Source organism: Coffea arabica, chromosome 9c (assembly GCF_036785885.1).
Source record: "Coffea arabica cultivar ET-39 chromosome 9c, Coffea Arabica ET-39 HiFi, whole genome shotgun sequence".
Classification (NCBI taxonomy): Eukaryota; Viridiplantae; Streptophyta; class Magnoliopsida; order Gentianales; family Rubiaceae; genus Coffea; species Coffea arabica.
The window spans coordinates 24400461-24418438 of NC_092326.1; the positions used below are offsets into that span (position 1 = coordinate 24400461).

Below are 17978 nucleotides of genomic sequence, written 5' to 3' on the forward strand. Positions count from 1 at the left end.
ATTTGATTTAGCCATTCTTTTCCCTTTTCTACCCCTGTTATGCGTGGCATGTAGATATTAGGGTTGCATCTTCCATTTTTAGGACCTTTTTGTCTCACGTACGCATTAAACTACCCCCTCGCTCGTGTATGTATGATTGATTGTTTGGATGTATGTTTACTTGTTTATCTCGCGCTTGCATTGCATTTAGGGGGGGTGTGTCACCCTAGAGCCTCGCGTTGGTTCTTGATCCCTCCCCTCCAAACGAGCACTAGCATACGAGCATACGTTTTAATCTTTTCACCCCCCATTTATTTTTTCTTTAGTGGCTTGTCACGCCACTCCACCCTATTAGGATTTTAGGCGACCCACTTGGACGTGTGATCGTGACACGACGTGTGTGTAGCACGATTCGAGGGGTCACTTAATCTTCCGCTTTAAGTTTTGGGTTAATAGCCTTTAGCTTTTAGTCGAAGATTGAGGATTTTTGATAGATTCACTCAAACACGCAGCCGTGACACGACGTGTACGTAGCGGTGTTTGGGGAATCGCTCGAGCCACCGACAAGGAACCTTAGGAGTGATGACCTTTGGTTTCCAAGTCTGAAAGCTCGGGGACCTGAGCTTATCGAGTCTAGATGCATTAGCGAACCCCAGCCTCATGCATCCATATTAGAATTGCCTAGGGTAGAGTCGACCTCACCCTAAATTAGGAACACCATTCACGAGGGGAGGGATCCCACCCCCTTTCCTTATATATCTTTGTTGCTTTTTAATTGTCCAACGTGTTATGTGATTATGTGTTATGAACTAACGTTTCCTTGTTTCTTATCTTTTGCATTCACAAACGTTAGGAAATAAGAGGTCTGGCATGACCTCCTTTTAGGACCTACCCTTGTAGATAGGCTATTGCACGTTTGAAAATTGTGGTATATTTTGTTCATAAATTAATAATGCCATACCATTTTAGGCCTACCCTGGCAAATAAAGGGTTCCTTAGGTCACGTTTCATTTCGAATTGCATATTTACATCGCTTTAATAAATGGCATCATGCATAACCCTAGAAAGGGAATGCCATTTAGGGGATCCCGTGTCAGGAATAAACCACCTTGTGTCTCGGATACTTAATCCAAAGAGACTTGCACGTTTACATTTTATACCATCCAAAAGGGTAGTGCACAAGGTAAGGTAGGATCCGATCATCTTCATAAGAGCGATTTTTGGAATATGAGCATCTAATAATCACTTTTTGGCCATTTTATCAAAGTTGGTAAAAATCCCTTGCGCAAAGGACATTAATTTGAAGAAATTCACAAATGATTCCTCCTATTGAGACGATAAATAAATTGAGGCCAAAACTTGATTTTAGAAGGCTCATAGGCTAATGCATCGTAATAATTTTTTGAAACTACCAGTGGATAGCTTGATTTTTTTAATAAGCTCCCAATTCCATTCAATCCATTGGACCATTTCCTTCATCAATTTCATCCAATCCATTTTATCAATTTGTTCATTTTTAGGGCAATTTAGTCGATTTTTGAATAAATCACCAATGTCATTCAATTCATTTGATTAGTTAGGGCAATTTTGTCGATTTTCGATAACTCATCAATTTCGTCCGATTTATTTGACCAGTTTACCATTTTAGGGCGATCTGGTCAATTTTGAATAAATTCTCGATTTCATTCAATTCATTTAATCAATTTCATTTTTTAGGACGATCCGGTCAATTTTGAATAAAATTCTCAATTTCATTCCATTCATTCGATCAATATCCTTTTTTAGGATGATTCGGTCAATTTTGAGTAAGTTTTAAATTTCACTCAATTCATTTGACCCGTTTCCCTTTTTAAGGTAATCCAGTCGATTTTAAATAAATGGTCAATTTCATTCAACCCATTTGACTAATTAGGGTTTCAAGGTCGAATTTCAAATTGGAAAACCTAGTTGATTTTGAGAAAACCATCCTTTGCATCCAGTCATTTGATCAGTTGGGGTTTTGACCGGCGCTTTACTGAGGAAATTTTGTCAAACGAATTCCAATCTCTTCGATAGGAAGTTCGTCAAGGTCAAACCCGTGCATTTGTGATCAATTCATTCGGACATTGTCCTTATTTTGACAAATGTCTTTTGTCTCTCCAGTTGACCAAATTCTTCAAAATTATTTTTCACTCAATGAGTTGATCGGATCCATCAGGTATTGTATAGTGCCTGCTCTGGAGGATTGCATTTTCATGCTAGGCCTACCCTTGGCATAAAAGGGTTCTCCCATAGGACATGCATACCGATTTTATATTCTTATTTACTAACTCAGGGTATTTTTCTTTTGTTTTCCCCCTCCCCTGCATTCATAAAAAAAAATGCTTCAATAAGGTGAAAATATTTTTCTATATCTGATGATAATTTGGATCTAATAAAGTGTCAAAATTGCAAGTATTGTGTGATTTTTGGGCAGATCCTACAATGAAAACATAAATAATCTATCTGGAAGCTCTACGCTAAAACCTCTGAGAGATTTTGTAATTGTTTTCCAAAGGAAAATTCTGTTTATTTGATTTGTTAGTACATTTTGTTCCAAAAGAAAAGGAGGCAAAAGTGTATATGTGAAGCTCTTTACAAGTTTCTCTCTTCTCATTTATATCATAATTGAATGAGAAATTTTGTTTCCAACTTTTTCAGCAATAAAATTTTTGGACAATTTTTGTTTTATGTATATTTATGTACATTTCATTCTTTATTCTTACTCCTTGGAGAGTTCATGATGAATTTTGAGAAATAAGACCAAATTGAGGTTTTTTCAACCTCTAGCCTGAATTTCACAAGTGTACACTTTTTAAAATCCTCATGTACACTAGGTTGGTGATCCGAGCTATTCAATAAGAGTGCTCAGAAAAAAGGTGAATGGTCACTCAAAAGGCCTCATGAGATATCTTTTCTCCTTCACTGTACAATTCACTGTACAATTCGTATTTTGCCCATTTCACTTAACCCCAAAATAAAATCAGTCACATTGATTGATAAATTGCAAATTGGGACCATCTTTGCTTGAAAATGCCCACTGTGTCTAATTATATTCATTTCACATCTAAGTGAAAGCAAGAATGTGCATTATTCTTGTTTGTTTTGAAAATTTGGAATGATACTTCAAGCGTTCGTTTCTCTATCTATACAGAGTTTATCATTTGCTCCCCCGTTTGAGCCTTTAAAAGAATAATTTCGTTTCAAATTAGAGCCTCAATGATCACTACCCTGCATTTGAAATTTTCAAAAATCAAAAAGGGGAATGAATTCTCAATGAGCATTGCGTTACTTTGGTTGTCATGAAGCGTGAGAATGATACTTTGGCCGTCATTTCTACAACCTAAATACTGATCATCCCTTGCATCCTCGTTTGAGCTAAAAATTGGTGGTTCTTTTCGAGTGCACATATGATCGCACCCCACATTGGGGAAGGAGATTGGGGAATTTTGAAAAAGAAAAAAAAAAGAAAAATGGAAAAGCAAAAATGCTAGAATAAGGAGGGAACCGCAAATTGGGGAAATTTGATTCCACTTGGGGTCCAATTTTGAAAAAAAAAGAGAAAGAAAAGGAAGAGTTTTGTCCGCGTGGATCGCCTATGTTTTACAAATATGGATGAACAAGGGTCTTCCTCAGTCAATTAATTCAGATACATACCAGAAATTTTCCATTAATGAAAGTTTCCTTTCAGAGTTATTGTAAGGAACGGAATAAAAGTCAGGCCCTCTTCTTTTTCCAATCAAACATTCTATCCCTAGTTATCCCTTTTGAGCCTTCAGAATAAATTATTTCGTTTGGCAACCCCTGAGAATCGCAAACCCCATACTGGGACAAGTTTGAGTTGAAAGGGAAAAATTTCAAGAAGTGAAAAAGTGAAAAGCCACAAAATCAAAAGATAAAAGAAGAAAAGAGAACCTCAGTTCACAAATAAATTGGGGCAAATTTCAAAGAATGGCAGAAGGCCGAAAAATCAAAAGAAGAAAGAAAATGAAAGAGAAAAAGCCTCAATTGAGCATAAACTCTGGGGCAAGTCTTGATTTAACCCTAAAATAGGGTTGGCACAACAATGCGATCTCAGATTACTTAAGCCACTCTTGAAATCTGCCTTCAAGCCTTAACTTTCCTAAGCACCCCACCTGACCCCATTACAAAAGCCGAAAGTCCTGACTTCTGTTCTTTTCAATGGTCCTGTCAAGAAAATTTCTGATGCCGGAAAATTTTAGCTGTATTTCTGAATGGCTTGGGTATGGGGTTGACGCTACTCACCATGTGAAAACCCACCAAGTTGAGGGAAAGGAAAAAGAGGCAAAAAGCAAAGCAAGAAAAGTAAAGGCAAGAAAATGCAGAAAAATTTGACGCTGAAGTCCCTGGTGAGTGATGAGAAAAAATGCAAACAAAGTCTGAGATCTTTGAGTTCAAAATAGGGACAATTTTGGGAAAATGCGATCTTCGGTGCAATGTCCTTGAAAGTTTTATTTTTTAGCTATCGTTTTCAAGCCACATTACAAGCTCATAAAGTCCATCGTTGACTTATTCCTTCATGACAATCCAAAGTGAGTATTATGCTCATAAGAAATCCATCAATCATTTGTGATCAAAAGGGTATAACCAGTTTTCGCATGTTTAGCTATTGTTCCTACCCATTTGTTGCAAGGTTAAAACTTATGTGTTGACTAAGTTTTCTTAAGAAATAAGAATGGACAAACTATTTGCTTTCACTAAGATGTGATATTAAATGGGTTAGATACGATTTGAGCGCAAGAATGAGACAGCTTCTGACCTCCCATTTCCTTCAGCCACTTCCAAATCAAAAATAAAGTCACTTGATTGGTCCTGAAAGATGAACCAACCAGAAATAGTGACCCATCACCCAAAGCATTGATGCTAAAGTGGGGAAGAAATCTTTCGTAATTTGGCATTATTTTGAGAAATTCATCATGAAATGTGCTATATGAGTTTAAGCAAGACATTCAATTTTCTTCACATGATATGTTAGGAAAAGCAATTGCTTACTTTGTTCAAATAAATGGAGGGTCATTCAAACAAATTTTTTGCAATTAAATAAGCCTACATTGGGGCAAATTTTCGTGTGAGAGATTTTGCAAAATAGCCCACAATGGGGCAAAATTTTTGTAATACATTTGAGGATGTCAAACCAATCACGCTGTTCTTTCCAAATAAGAAATTTGAATGCATGTCATACTTTGATGAACCCCTTGTACAGGTATTCATGGTTCAAAATGACGAAAAGCATCCAGTGAGGCGGAAGGCCGATACTGCAAAGAGAAGCAAGAAGAAGGAGGAAAATGGACTTGACACTGGAGCAAATTATCTTTGAAGAGATTTACTAAAAAAAAAAAAATCGGAAAGGTCAAAAATCAAAGTTTAATTTATTGTTTCTTGGCAAATCAAATTCAATTTCTTGTTCACAAGATCACGCTGGGACTGGACTTCGTGCCGCCAACTTCACAAGATCCCGTTGGTCCTGAATTTCGTGACGCCAACATCCCATTGGGCAGGCTTGGAATTAATCCCACTGACCAATTCATCACACTGGGGCAAATTTTTAGATAATTTTTCAAACAAGTCTTATACAGTTCTTCATTTTACATTTCATTTTTACAGCCACTGGAGCGTGAGGATAGTCCCACCAGTGTGCATCTCATTTTCACAACCACTGGAGCGTAAAGTTAGTCCCGCCAGTGAGCATTTCATTTACATCGCCACTAGCTGTGGGTTAGTCCCACTGTGAGAACCCGTAAAACCCTAATCATTTTCCTAGGATTTTAGTTCCCTTAATTGCATAATTTTTGCGTTTCTGGCTTAGAAATATTATCTGGGTGGATTTTATGAGCAATTATAGTTTTAAGATGATTTTTCTAGCATTGGTGAAATTTTAGAAAATTAAGAGTAAATAGTGGACGTGGGACCCACTAGTGCGAAAAGTTCGAAAAAATTCGGCCAATAAGGTTAAGTTTCGGATACTGTGTAAAATTTATCGGGTGTTAAGAGATAAGTAGAATGTGTGAAGTGATTGATGTGAGAGGGAAAAAGAAAGATAAGAATGCATTAATGAGTGTGACAAGTGTCACAATATGATTGGGTGGACTTTAAGAAATACTATTCACATTTTTGACTTTTTTGACCAAAGGATTAAATATCAAAAAAATGCACAAAAATCACCATTTTCTTACCTCTTATGGCCGGCCCTCTCCTTGCAAAGAAGAAAGGAATTTCTCCAACTTTCAAGCTTCCATAAACAAAAGCTTAGACTAGATTTCACTCCATAAAATCCTTCCTTCTAGTGCTAGTAAGTTGTTTGGTGAAGTTTGTTTGAAGAGCTAAGGTGTTCAACATCTTCATCTCTCTTGTTTCTTGGTAAGTGAGGCTTGAAACACCCTACTACACCTAATGATGCTTATGTTATGCTTATTAGTGATTAGAGTGCTGAAATTTCTGGTTTTTATCTTGGTTTGAAGTGATTTGGTGAAGTTTTTATTTTATTGATGATTTTTCTGGTTTAATTGGATTATGATGGTGTAGTTGATTATGATGATTGGCAATGGCCTATAATGACTCTAGTGGGTGTGAAATGTGGATAAATACAACTAATTTTGGATTTGGAGTGCATTGTGAAAAGTTAGGGTTTGAAAATCCCCAATTCTGTCCGGTTTTAGATAATAGGGTTAGAGGCCGAATTAGACTTTACTCAAAACATGAAAGTTGTAGGTATTTATGTGTTTGAGGTGCCTATAAAATTTCAGGTCATTTGGATTAGTGTAGAGTGAGATATGACGAAATTACTGTAGCTGTTCTGCTTTGATCAGAATGCGAAAACTGCGATAGTAATTGGCCATTTTGACTGGAATTGGTTTGGATTTTGGAGTTGGTGTCTTCTGATGAAATGTAGCTGGATGTCTTAGCTAACTTATGCCTTTGGAATTTTGGCATTTGGACTTGTATGGACTGATATATACCGATTACAGTTTTCTGTGTTTTGCAAACCTGTTTTGGTGATTCTGGTATAGTATTTTGCATATTTGACCTAGTTGTGTTAGGAACTGGATTGAGTGACCTTCTACATTGTTGTAGCTATGTTTATTGGCTTCGAAATGGTGGGTCTTACACCCCCATCCGATAATTGTAGTGAGAGTTGTGCCATTACCGCATTATGAGGTCAAATCCGGTTTTCTTATCAAGGCTTAAGTTAAAGCCCTCTCTTAATTTCTGGTTTGCTATCATGCTTGTATATGTTTATAAAACCCTATTGGGGTTGTGAATTGGTGTTGTTTATGGCTCGGTGTGGAGTCTTATTATATGTGTTACATGTTCTAGGGCGTGACGGTAGCTCACGACGTCTTGGTGATCGTGGTGCATGAAACACCATTTACTTGCTTGGTGAGTATACTACTCACTTATTTGTTACAATGTGACTTCGTGCTATGTGAATTGTTGCCTTGAAGGCTTATTTGGTTAGTGAAAATGATTGAGGTGGGGGTGTACTTGACCGCCCTCACCCCTTGTAATTTCCTTTATAGCTATTTACCGTTTTACTGAAATACTGCATTTGTTATATGAGATACTGAATTCCATATATGGAAACTGAATTGGTGTCGTTTGGGACGATTGTCCAACGGCTTTACTGTATCACTGAGCTTAACCCCGTTTGGTAGTCAATTGGATCGAGTCGGCGAGGGCTTGGTCGTGAAAATTGTCATGCCACGGGGACTGTACTGGGGAACCTTGTGGTAATGAGACCCTTGGTTCCGGTATACTCGAGTATTACCAAAAGCTACTGAAATGGAGTGCGGGCCCGGTTGGGGTATGTTGGGTGGAAGGAAGTGGAAGTAAAGGGTGGTCTACGGTTTGGTACTTGTAACATTGACGGAGAGTCAATGAGGTTGGATCAAGATTGCAAGTGTGGAAATGGGCTCTTGAGAGCCGACTGTATCCTTTTACCATTTTACTCCATTGCTTATGGTGTACTTTAAGTGATTGGTTATGCTTATGTGACTTTGGTTGCTAATGTAGTAGTATACCACTGGGCTTTAGCTCATTCCGTGTTATTTGTTTTCCTTACAGGGATATAACTACTTTTGTGAATGGATTGGATAGTCATTTGCCAAATTGAGCTTGTAAATGTCTTTTGTATAGCTCTTGAAATGAAACCCTAATGTGTAACGGGTTCATTTCCTTTTGATAGGCAAACCGAATATGTACTTCTTTAATGGATGGCTTGTATTGGCCTAATTGCACTTGTATGAACTAGATGGATATTTTGGTAGGCCGTTTGGCTTGTAAATGTTGATTTCCAATGTACATATATGCTTGGCCGTGGTTTGGATAAATTTCGGCTTCGATTTTCATTTTTTATTATTTTTGTGATTTTGAATTGTTTGCGCGCAATGGTAAGTTCCGAAACGTAATAGATCGACGTAAACTGAACCATTAGTCCTGGCGAGAGCTGGGCAGGCAGTCCGCTAACCCCTTTGGTTCGCCTTAGGGGAAGGTGGGGCTGTCACAGGTGGTATCAGAGCCACGTCGTGTGGTCTCTGCGCGAAGTGAGACTGGGCCAAGTGGTGTTGTGGTCCTAATTTCATGAATATGTTTAAGTGCTCGTTTGAGCATAAGTTATGAACCGGGCATGTGATAAATGTACGAATCATTATCATGGGACTCGAGGAAGCTAGGTATGTATGTCGGGTAGGAATCTTTAATAAGGATGGTTTACTCTTGGGACCGGCCGGCTCGAGATGTGAATTATCTTAGACGAGATTCTTGCGCCCGGATACGAAAGATATGAGGGCCTAGGTTAGAAAGGATTTGGTGAACTAGAAAGGCGATTCTATGGAACTTCGTGTGGTTTGTTCGGGTGTGGTTAAGCGTGATCGACCTTGATTAAGATATAAATATTTGGACGAAGCCCTAGAAGGGGGAAAGCTTTTCGTGAGTTCTTTTGTACTTGGGACCTAGGTGTCTATAGTACTTTTGGAAGACCCTTTTGTTTCGTGGAATGACTTCGTATGTACTTGACTGACTGTTCCGTATAATTGCTTAACCTGGTTATGTGATCTATGTATACGTGTTATGTGTTTAAATGCTCTTCGCGGTAATTGTTTGAGTTACTTATTCCTGTTTCATTGTTCCTGTCTGGTGTTACGGAAGGAAGGGTTAGGTGCCCTTTAACAGTATATTTTTTATGACCTAGATTGACTTACATTGATGGAAGGCACCCGAAGTGGTCGAGGCCGTGGACGCAGGGGTAGGCAACCCACACCGGTTAGGGGTACGGGGGAAACCTCTACTGGACCCAATCTGGAACCGCAAGTAAACCCTAGTGTGTAAATAGCTGCTGCTATGCAGCAAATGACAAACTTACTAGCACAAGTAGTGCAACAGCAGGGCCAAAACCCAAACCCTAACCCTGGAAACCCTGGTAACCATAACGAGAGCGAAGACAGAGTTCTCGAACGATTCCAAAAGTTCGCTCCGCCAAAGTTTGTTGGGGGACCCGACCCAGACGTTGCCGAAAGATGGCTTGAAAAGATGGTGGATATATTTGCAGCCCTACACTACCCTGACGAACGGCAAGTGACTTTTGCCGTGTTTCAGCTTGAGAGGGCAGCCCGTTCCTGGTGGAACGTAATTAGGCAGAAATGGGAACGGGAGCAGACGCCAAGGACTTGGGTGAACTTCATCCGAGAATTTAATGCAAAGTTTTTCCCTCCTCTAGTCCAGGAGAGGAAGGAGGACGAGTTCATTAGGCTCCGCCAAGGGGCTCAAACTGTGGCGGAATATGAAAGTCAATTTACCCGCTTATCCAAGTTTGCGCCTGAGTTGGTCTTGACCGAGCAACGAAGAATACGGCGATTTGTCCAGGGCCTGAACGTAGAAATCCAGAAAGACCTCGCGGCAGCCCAAATTAATGCCTTCAGTGAAGCAGTGGAAAAGGCACAACGGGTAGAGAATGCTAGGCTCCAGGTGAAAAACTTTCAGGCGAAAAAGAGAGGATTTCCTGGAGACAATTCGGGACAGGAGGATGAAAGTATCCCTCCCAAATTTGGGCGGGGAACGGGAGGAGTGAGGATGCCGGGAATGTCACCAGAGAGGCCGTCAAGAGGAGGCTCAGCTTCTGCAGCACGCGGACCCTGCGGGTATTGCGGAAAATTAAACCACTCGGAGGACAATTGCTGGAGGAAAGGAGGAAAATGCTTGCTCTGTGGGAGTGCCGAACATCAAATTGCTAACTGTCCAGCTCGCCTGCGCGAGCGGCAAGGGACTCTGCCACCAACCACGACCCACCCTGACCGGTCGAAGGGGGACAAGGATGGATCAAAAGTGTCCTCTCGGGTGTACTCCTTAGAACAACATCAAGGCTTTGACCCATTAGAGGACGTGGAAGGTAAGAATTTACTGAACCTGGCCAGTGAAGGGGCACAGATTTGTTAGCAAAGTATAAAGCTCAATTTAATCTCAGAGCAGTCAATGATAAGGAATTTCGAGGACGAAATTCTTTTAAGGGGGAGAGAGTGTGAGAACCCGTAAAACCCTAATCATTTTCCTAGGATTTTAGTTCCCTTAATTGCATAATTTTTGCGTTTCTGGCTTAGAAATATTATCTGGGTGGATTTTATGAGCAATTATAGTTTTAAGATGATTTTTCTAGCATTGGTGAAATTTTAGAAAATTAAGAGTAAATAGTGGATGTGGGACCCACTAGTGCGAAAAGTTCGGAAAAATTCGGCCAATAAGGTTAAGTTTCGGATACTGTGTAAAATTTATCGGGTGTTAAGAGATAAGTAGAATGTGTGAAGTGATTGATGTGAGAGGGAAAAAGAAAGATAAGAATGCATTAATGAGTGTGACAAGTGTCACAATATGATTGGGTGGACTTTAAGAAATACTATTCACATTTTTGACTTTTTTGACCAAAGGATTAAATATCAAAAAAATGCACAAAAATCACCATTTTCTTACCTCTTATGGCCGGCCCTCTCCTTGCAAAGAAGAAAGGAATTTCTCCAACTTTCAAGCTTCCATAAGCTTCAATCTTCCATAAACAAAAGCTTAGACTAGATTTCACTCCATAAAATCCTTCCTTCTAGTGCTAGTAAGTTGTTTGGTGAAGTTTGTTTGAAGAGCTAAGGTGTTCAACATCTTCATCTCTCTTGTTTCTTGGTAAGTGAGGCTTGAAACACCCTACTACACCTAATGATGCTTATGTTATGCTTATTAGTGATTAGAGTGCTGAAATTTCTGGTTTTTATCTTGGTTTGAAGTGATTTGGTGAAGTTTTTATTTTATTGATGATTTTTCTGGTTTAATTGGATTATGATGGTGTGGTTGATTATGATGATTGGCAATGGCCTATAATGACTCTAGTGGGTGTGAAATGTGGATAAATACAACTAATTTTGGATTTGGAGTGCATTGTGAAAAGTTAGGGTTTGAAAATCCCCAATTCTGTCCGGTTTTATATAATAGGGTTAGAGGCCGAATTAGACTTTCCTCAAAACATGAAAGTTGTAGGTATTGATGTGTTTGAGGTGCCTGTAAAATTTCAGGTCATTTCGATTAGTGTAGAGTGAGATATGACGAAATTACTGTAGCTGTTCTGCTTTGATCAGAATGCGAAAACTGCGATAGTAATTGGCCATTTTGACTGGAATTGGTTTGGATTTTGGAGTTGGTGTCTTCTGATGAAATGTAGCTGGATGTCTTAGCTAACTTATGCCTTTGGAATTTTGGCATTTGGACTTGTATGGACTGAGATATACCGATTACAGTTTTCTGTGTTTTGCAAACCTGTTTTGGTGATTCTGGTATAGTATTTTGCATATTTGACCTAGTTGTGTTAGGAACTGGATTGAGTGACCTTCTACATTGTTGTAGCTCTGTTTATTGGCTTCGAAATGGTGGGTCTTACACCCCCATCCGATAATTGTAGTGAGAGTTGTGCCATTACCGCATTATGAGGTCAAATCCGGTTTTCTTATCAAGGCTTAAGTTAAAGCCCTCTCTTAATTTCTGGTTTGCTATCATGCTTGTATATGTTTATAAAACCCTATTGGGGTTGTGAATTGGTGTTGTTTATGGCTCGGTGTGGAGTCTTATTATATGTGTTACATGTTCTAGGGCGTGACGGTAGCTCACGACGTCTTGGTGATCGTGGTGCATGAAACACCATTTACTTGCTTGGTGAGTATACTACTCACTTATTTGTTACAATGTGACTTCGTGCTATGTGAATTGTTGCCTTGAAGGCTTATTTGGTTATTGGAAATGATTGAGGTGGGGGTGTACTTGACCGCCCTCACCCCTTGTAATTTCCTTTATAGCTATTTACCGTTTTACTGAAATACTGCATTTGTTATATGAGATACTGAATTCCATGTATGGAAACTGAATTGGTGTCGTTTGGGACGATTGTCCAACGGCTTTACTGTATCACTGAGCTCAACCCCGTTTGGTAGTCAATTGGATCGAGCCGGCGAGGGCTTGGTCGTGAAAATTGTCATGCCACGGGGACTGTACTGGGGAACCTTGTGGTAATGAGACCCTTGGTTCCGGTATACTCGAGTATTACCAAAAGCTACTGAAATGGAGTGCGGGCCCGGTTGGGGTATGTTGGGTGGAAGGAAGTGGAAGTAAAGGGTGGTCTACGGTTTGGTACTTGTAACATTGACGGAGAGTCAATGAGGTTGGATCAAGATTGCAAGTGTGGAAATAGGCTCTTGAGAGCCGACTGTATCCTTTTACCATTTTACTCCATTGCTTATGGTGTACTTTAAGTGATTGGTTATGCTTATGTGACTTTGGTTGCTAATGTAGTAGTATACCACTGGGCTTTAGCTCATTCCGTGTTATTTATTTTCCTTACAGGGATATAACTACTTTTGTGAATGGATTGGATAGTCATTTGCCAAATTGAGCTTGTAAATGTCTTTTGTATAGCTCTTGAAATGAAACCCTAATGTGTAACGGGTTCATTTCCTTTTGATAGGCAAACCGAATATGTACTTCTTTAATGGATGGCTTGTATTGGCCTAATTGCACTTGTATGAACTAGATGGATATTTTGGTAGGCCGTTTGGCTTGTAAATGTTGATTTCCAATGTACATATATGCTTGGCCGTGGTTTGGATAAATTTCGGCTTCGATTTTCGTTTTTTATTATTTTTGTGATTTTGAATTGTTTGCGCGCAATGGTAAGTTCTGAAACATAATAGATCGACGTAAACTGAACCGTTAGTCCTGGCGAGAGCTGGGCAGGCAGTCCGCTAACCCCTTTGGTTCGCCTTAGGGGAAGGTGGGGCTGTCACACCCACTAGTGAGCATTTCATTTTACCGCCACTAGCCGTGGGTCAGTCCCACTAGTGAGCATTTCTTTTTATTCTGCCGCTAGCCGTGGGTCAGTCCCACTAGTGAGCACTTTCTGTTACACCGCTACTAGCCGTGGGTCAGTCCCACTAGTGAGCACTTCCTTTTATACCGCCACTAGCCGTGGGTCAGTCCCACTAGTGAGCATTTCCTTTTATTCCGCCACTAGCCGTGGGTCAGTTCCACTATTGAGCATTGCTTTTTTTATTCGGCCACTAGCCGTGGGTCAGTCCCACTAGTGAGCATTTCCTTTTATTCCGCCACTAGCCGCGGGTCAGTCCACTAGTGAGCATTTCATTTGCATCACTAACAAACATGGGTTAGTCCCATTAACACTTCATTTCACTTCTTTCATTTGCATCACCAATAAACATGGGTCAATCCCACCAACACTCCATCTCACTTCAATTCATCTGATTTTAATTCTGTTCGGGTCAGTCCCATTTAAATTCCTGTTCGGGTCAGTCCCGTTTAAATTCCTGTTCGGGTCAGTCCCGTTTAAATTCTGTTCGGGTCAGTCCCGTTTAAATTCCTGTTCGGGCCAGTCCCGCATTTTAAATTTCTTGTCTGGGTCAATCCCATTTTAAAATTTTGTCAAAAGGGGTCAGTCCCCATTTCTAAAAGCATTCATCATTCGAGACGTTCACCGCCGAATAACGCAGGTAAGTATTTGTTGTCTACTTCTTTGTCTCAAGTTTTTTCAAAACTCAGACAAAGAGGGGCAAACTGTAGACACCAAATTTTAGTGTAAATTCATTTACTATTTATTTTTTTTTATTATTGGTCATGTTAGTTTTATTCACTTTTTAGTTTTTATTATTATTATTTTTTAAGTTTTTTTTAGCATAGAATTTCTCGAAAAGAAAAGAAAAAGCATTCCGAAAATATGATTTAGTTGTTTGTAACTTAAATTCAATGTTTTCTTGAAAATGAAAAATGAAAACAAAGAGAAAAATGATGAAAATGAAAAATGAAAAAAAGGAAAAAAAAGGAAAAAAAACGATAAAAATGAAAAATGAAAAAAAAAAACTCTCGCGGTATGCAAAGCTGCGTATTTTCGCTGCTTGCAAAGAAGGGCTCTTGCAGCCCTTTGGCTGCAATTTTAGAGGAAATGGCTGGGGTTTTAGGGTTGACTGCCCCATATAAATAGAAAAGGCAGCCGCAAGAAAGGGGGCAACGGCTGGAGAGAAAGAGAGAACGGCGAATGAAGGTTGGAGGACAAAAAAAAACGCAGCTTTGAGGAAGTCGAGAGAGATAGGGTTTGGGGGCTAGAGGAAAACGCAGGAAAAAGGACAGGGGAGTTTGGGGAAGAGAGAAAACACAGTAGAAAGGAGGGAGCTTGGGCTGAGGTAAAGAAACTAAGCGAGAGAGAGAGGCGGCAGGTGGTACAAGGGACCGAAAACAAAAGGGAAAAAACAAAAAAAAGGGGACTTACGGCTAGGTTCAGAGAGGAGGAGTGAAAGGAGATTCTGGGAGGGAGGTTTTTGGATGACGTCTGGGGGTTAAACAAGAAACCAGAGAACTGGGTTGGGGACTTAGTGACGGCTGAAACGAAAAGGGCTAGGTTTTGAGAGAGTGTGTGGAGGAGAATCTGGTGGGCGGCTGGTTGAGTAAGGAAAAGAGGGACCAGAGAGCTAGAGCAGGCGGCGGAAAAAGGGAGCCGAGGGAGAATCTGGATAATAAAAGAAAGCAAGAGGGATTGAGAAAGCGAGGCTCCGGGTAGAGAAAGAAAGAGCTTCCAGGCTGAAGAAAGTAGCTACGGGCTAGGTTAGGAAAAGGGGAAGGAAACTAGAAAAAGAATAGATCTTCGGCCAGCATCCCTTGCATCAGCGCTGGAATTTTTTCCGCAACCCTGTTTGTGGATTTCGCTTGCCAGACCATTCGATTTAGCAGCCTAAGTGCTCTCAGGTACTCATGGATTCTTCTCAATCTTGGTTTGACACAATTCTTATAAGAGATCTGAACCTTTGCATGCATGATTTGTTTTCTTTTCCTAAAGCTGTGTCGATGCTTGATGACGATGACTGGAAATCATCCTTTTCTTTCTTTGGGTTGTTGAAGTTGTGGCTGTGTTTGATGTTATTGTTTTATTTTGTTGTTCAACTGGGATAACACGAACATGTTAGTCATCAAAGCTGCTAGTTTTCATGTGTGAAGCTAAAGAGTATGAGAATCATGTCTTGGGTGCTTTCAAGTTGGGGTTTATTTTTATTCAAGTTGAAGATGCATGTTTTTTCGTTTGTGATCTGAATTCGGCCATCAACCCCATTAGAATGATTAGATTTGGTGCATGAATTAATCGCTCACCACAAAAACGGATAACACTGATTTCTACGCTTGATTAAGAAACCAAGGAAGCCCCAGAAAATTTCCAGCTTGGCATGTTCTTATTCTGATTTCTTTTTGATGCTTAATTTCAAAGGCTTTATGTTGAAGAGTGAGAAGGGTATTTGGTAAGCATGTTGTTTGGTTTCAAGCTATGTTCGACTGGGGATTTGTGCACGAAATTTTGCTGCAACAAACAGTAAGCTTGAAGCTTCTGGTTTGTTGCAGCAGCATTGATGAAGCTCGGTTTTTGGATGACTGAGGTTTGGTTTGGCGTGAATGTATTGTTTGGGTCTGTTGACATGTTGGGTGGTGAGCTATTGTACACATTTACTGCAATTTTAAAACTGAAATGAATGGCTATTCTGCATGGGTTTCGCTCCAAAGACATCTGGGTTCCTCCCTATGTCATGGTATGATAGCAGTAATATGTAGAAAGCCTGTTTTGATGACCTGCTATCATTGAGGGAAAAATTAATAAGGTTGTAGTGCCTCTTCCAGATTTTTATGCTTAGTTGTCTTGGTGCTTTGAGTTGCGGCAACAGGGATAGAATTCCCTGTGCTTTGTTGCAACAATAGCCATCCCGTTTGTAGTTGCTAAGGTTTGTAAGTGTGGGATTGGTTTGTTGTTCCATTTGAGACACTATGTGTATGTTCGCTGCAAGTCTGTTCCCTAGCATCTTTGCTGCATTTTATTTTTGTGTCCGTTTGGAACTTGTGAATCTGATGGAAAATAAGTCAATGCATGGAGTGAAACATTGATGAATGATGAAATTTCATTTGAGAAACTCACAAGAAGATTGCACAACGTGAGTAGTTTTTGTTGTTTTGCAGAAGCCGAATAGCATAGGAAAGAAATAATTGCAGAAACAAGTTTCCTTCGTAGGTTGCATGCTTTTGCATGAAAAGAGTTCTTATAATTGGACTTTGGCCCCCCAAGTTTCCCTTCATTTCACTATGATCCAACCAGTTGAATAATGTCCTCAATTTGGTCCTTGGCAGTTTTAATTTTGCAAGTTTTTTGCTTGTTTTGCTTCAATTAATCACCATGCTTTGTTTAAATTGCATAAATTTAAGAGCTTTATGAGCAAGTGAGCTTGTGTTTGCATGCTTTCTTTACTTGTTTCAAATAAAATTGGTGCCTTGACCTTTTCTTTACTTTTGGAGGGTAAATAAGTCATTTCATCCCATTAGAGCATCAACTCAAGGGAGGTATAACTTCTTTTATCTTTTTTGTCTCTCCCCTATGTGATCCAACGTGCTAAGTGAGAATTGCATGACTACTTTTTTTTCCTTGCTTTTCCTTAATACCTTTCATTTATTTCATTTACTTTTGCTTTTATTAAGTTATTCTTTTATGGGGTATGTGTACACCTCTTGGCTTGTAATAGATAGGGCTTGGAGAGCATTTGATGAAGACCTATTGAAGACGTTTGCCTAGCTAGCAAATGTAATAGGTTCATTAATTGGTTGCGTGCCTAAGTGTTATGTGTTACTTGCTTTATTAGGTTATTGCATCTAGTCGAGCATGCTAAGTGTTATGTGCTATGTGTTTATGAGTGTTTGGCATGTCTACTTGCTTTCTATAGTCGTAGATGAATGTGATGGATGAATGTACGTCACCACACTGGTCCAATGCTAGTTGTGGCTCATTATTCCGTTAGGAATTCATAGAAAGGGCTAGTCCAACGCTAGACCCTTAGGGGTTTCTTTTCGTTAGTGCATACTTGCATGTTCACTACATGTCATGCATTTTTTTTTAGTTTTATCATTTGGCATGCTCCTCGAATCCCTTTTCCCCTCATTTTAGGATTTTTGCACCTCATGCTAGTTATAGGGTACATTTGCTTGAAGAGTCCCCTTTCGATAAGGGAAACGAGCGAGTGTGGCTACAAAAATAGCCTTAGCACGCTAGTTCTCCCTTCTAATCAAAGGGAAAATTAAAGTCACAAAGTTAGGACTCCCCGTTCCCGTCTTGATGCATTCCTATAGGATTCATGCATTTTACTCATTCGCTATCACATACACTTCTACTTTATATTCTAACCCTTTTTCCACATTCTCAGTTCACACTACTTTAATTTTGCACGTTTTCACTCAACTACTTACACTTTATAATATCACTCGCACACATGCACTTTATGTTATCTCACATACATTTTTCATTATTACTTTACTCACCTTATCTTGTACATCCATTTGCACACTTCCACTTACACACTCTTGTTTTTATCACTTTTTTCACTTCACACAAACTCACATTTTCACATGGCATG

The 17978-nt window shown here is 39.6% G+C and overlaps 2 long non-coding RNA genes across 2 annotated transcripts; both read left to right on the forward strand.

The window, feature by feature from the left end:
• Nucleotides 1-7109: 7109 nt before the first annotated feature.
• LOC140013996 (uncharacterized) lies at nt 7110-8345 on the forward strand. The gene is made up of 2 exons (XR_011820846.1): nt 7110-7395; nt 8080-8345. It is a non-coding gene; the product is annotated as an uncharacterized lncRNA (long non-coding RNA).
• A 3564-nt stretch (nt 8346-11909) lies between these two features.
• LOC140013991 (uncharacterized) lies at nt 11910-13170 on the forward strand. The gene is made up of 2 exons (XR_011820841.1): nt 11910-12195; nt 12880-13170. It is a non-coding gene; the product is annotated as an uncharacterized lncRNA (long non-coding RNA).
• Nucleotides 13171-17978: the final 4808 nt, after the last annotated feature.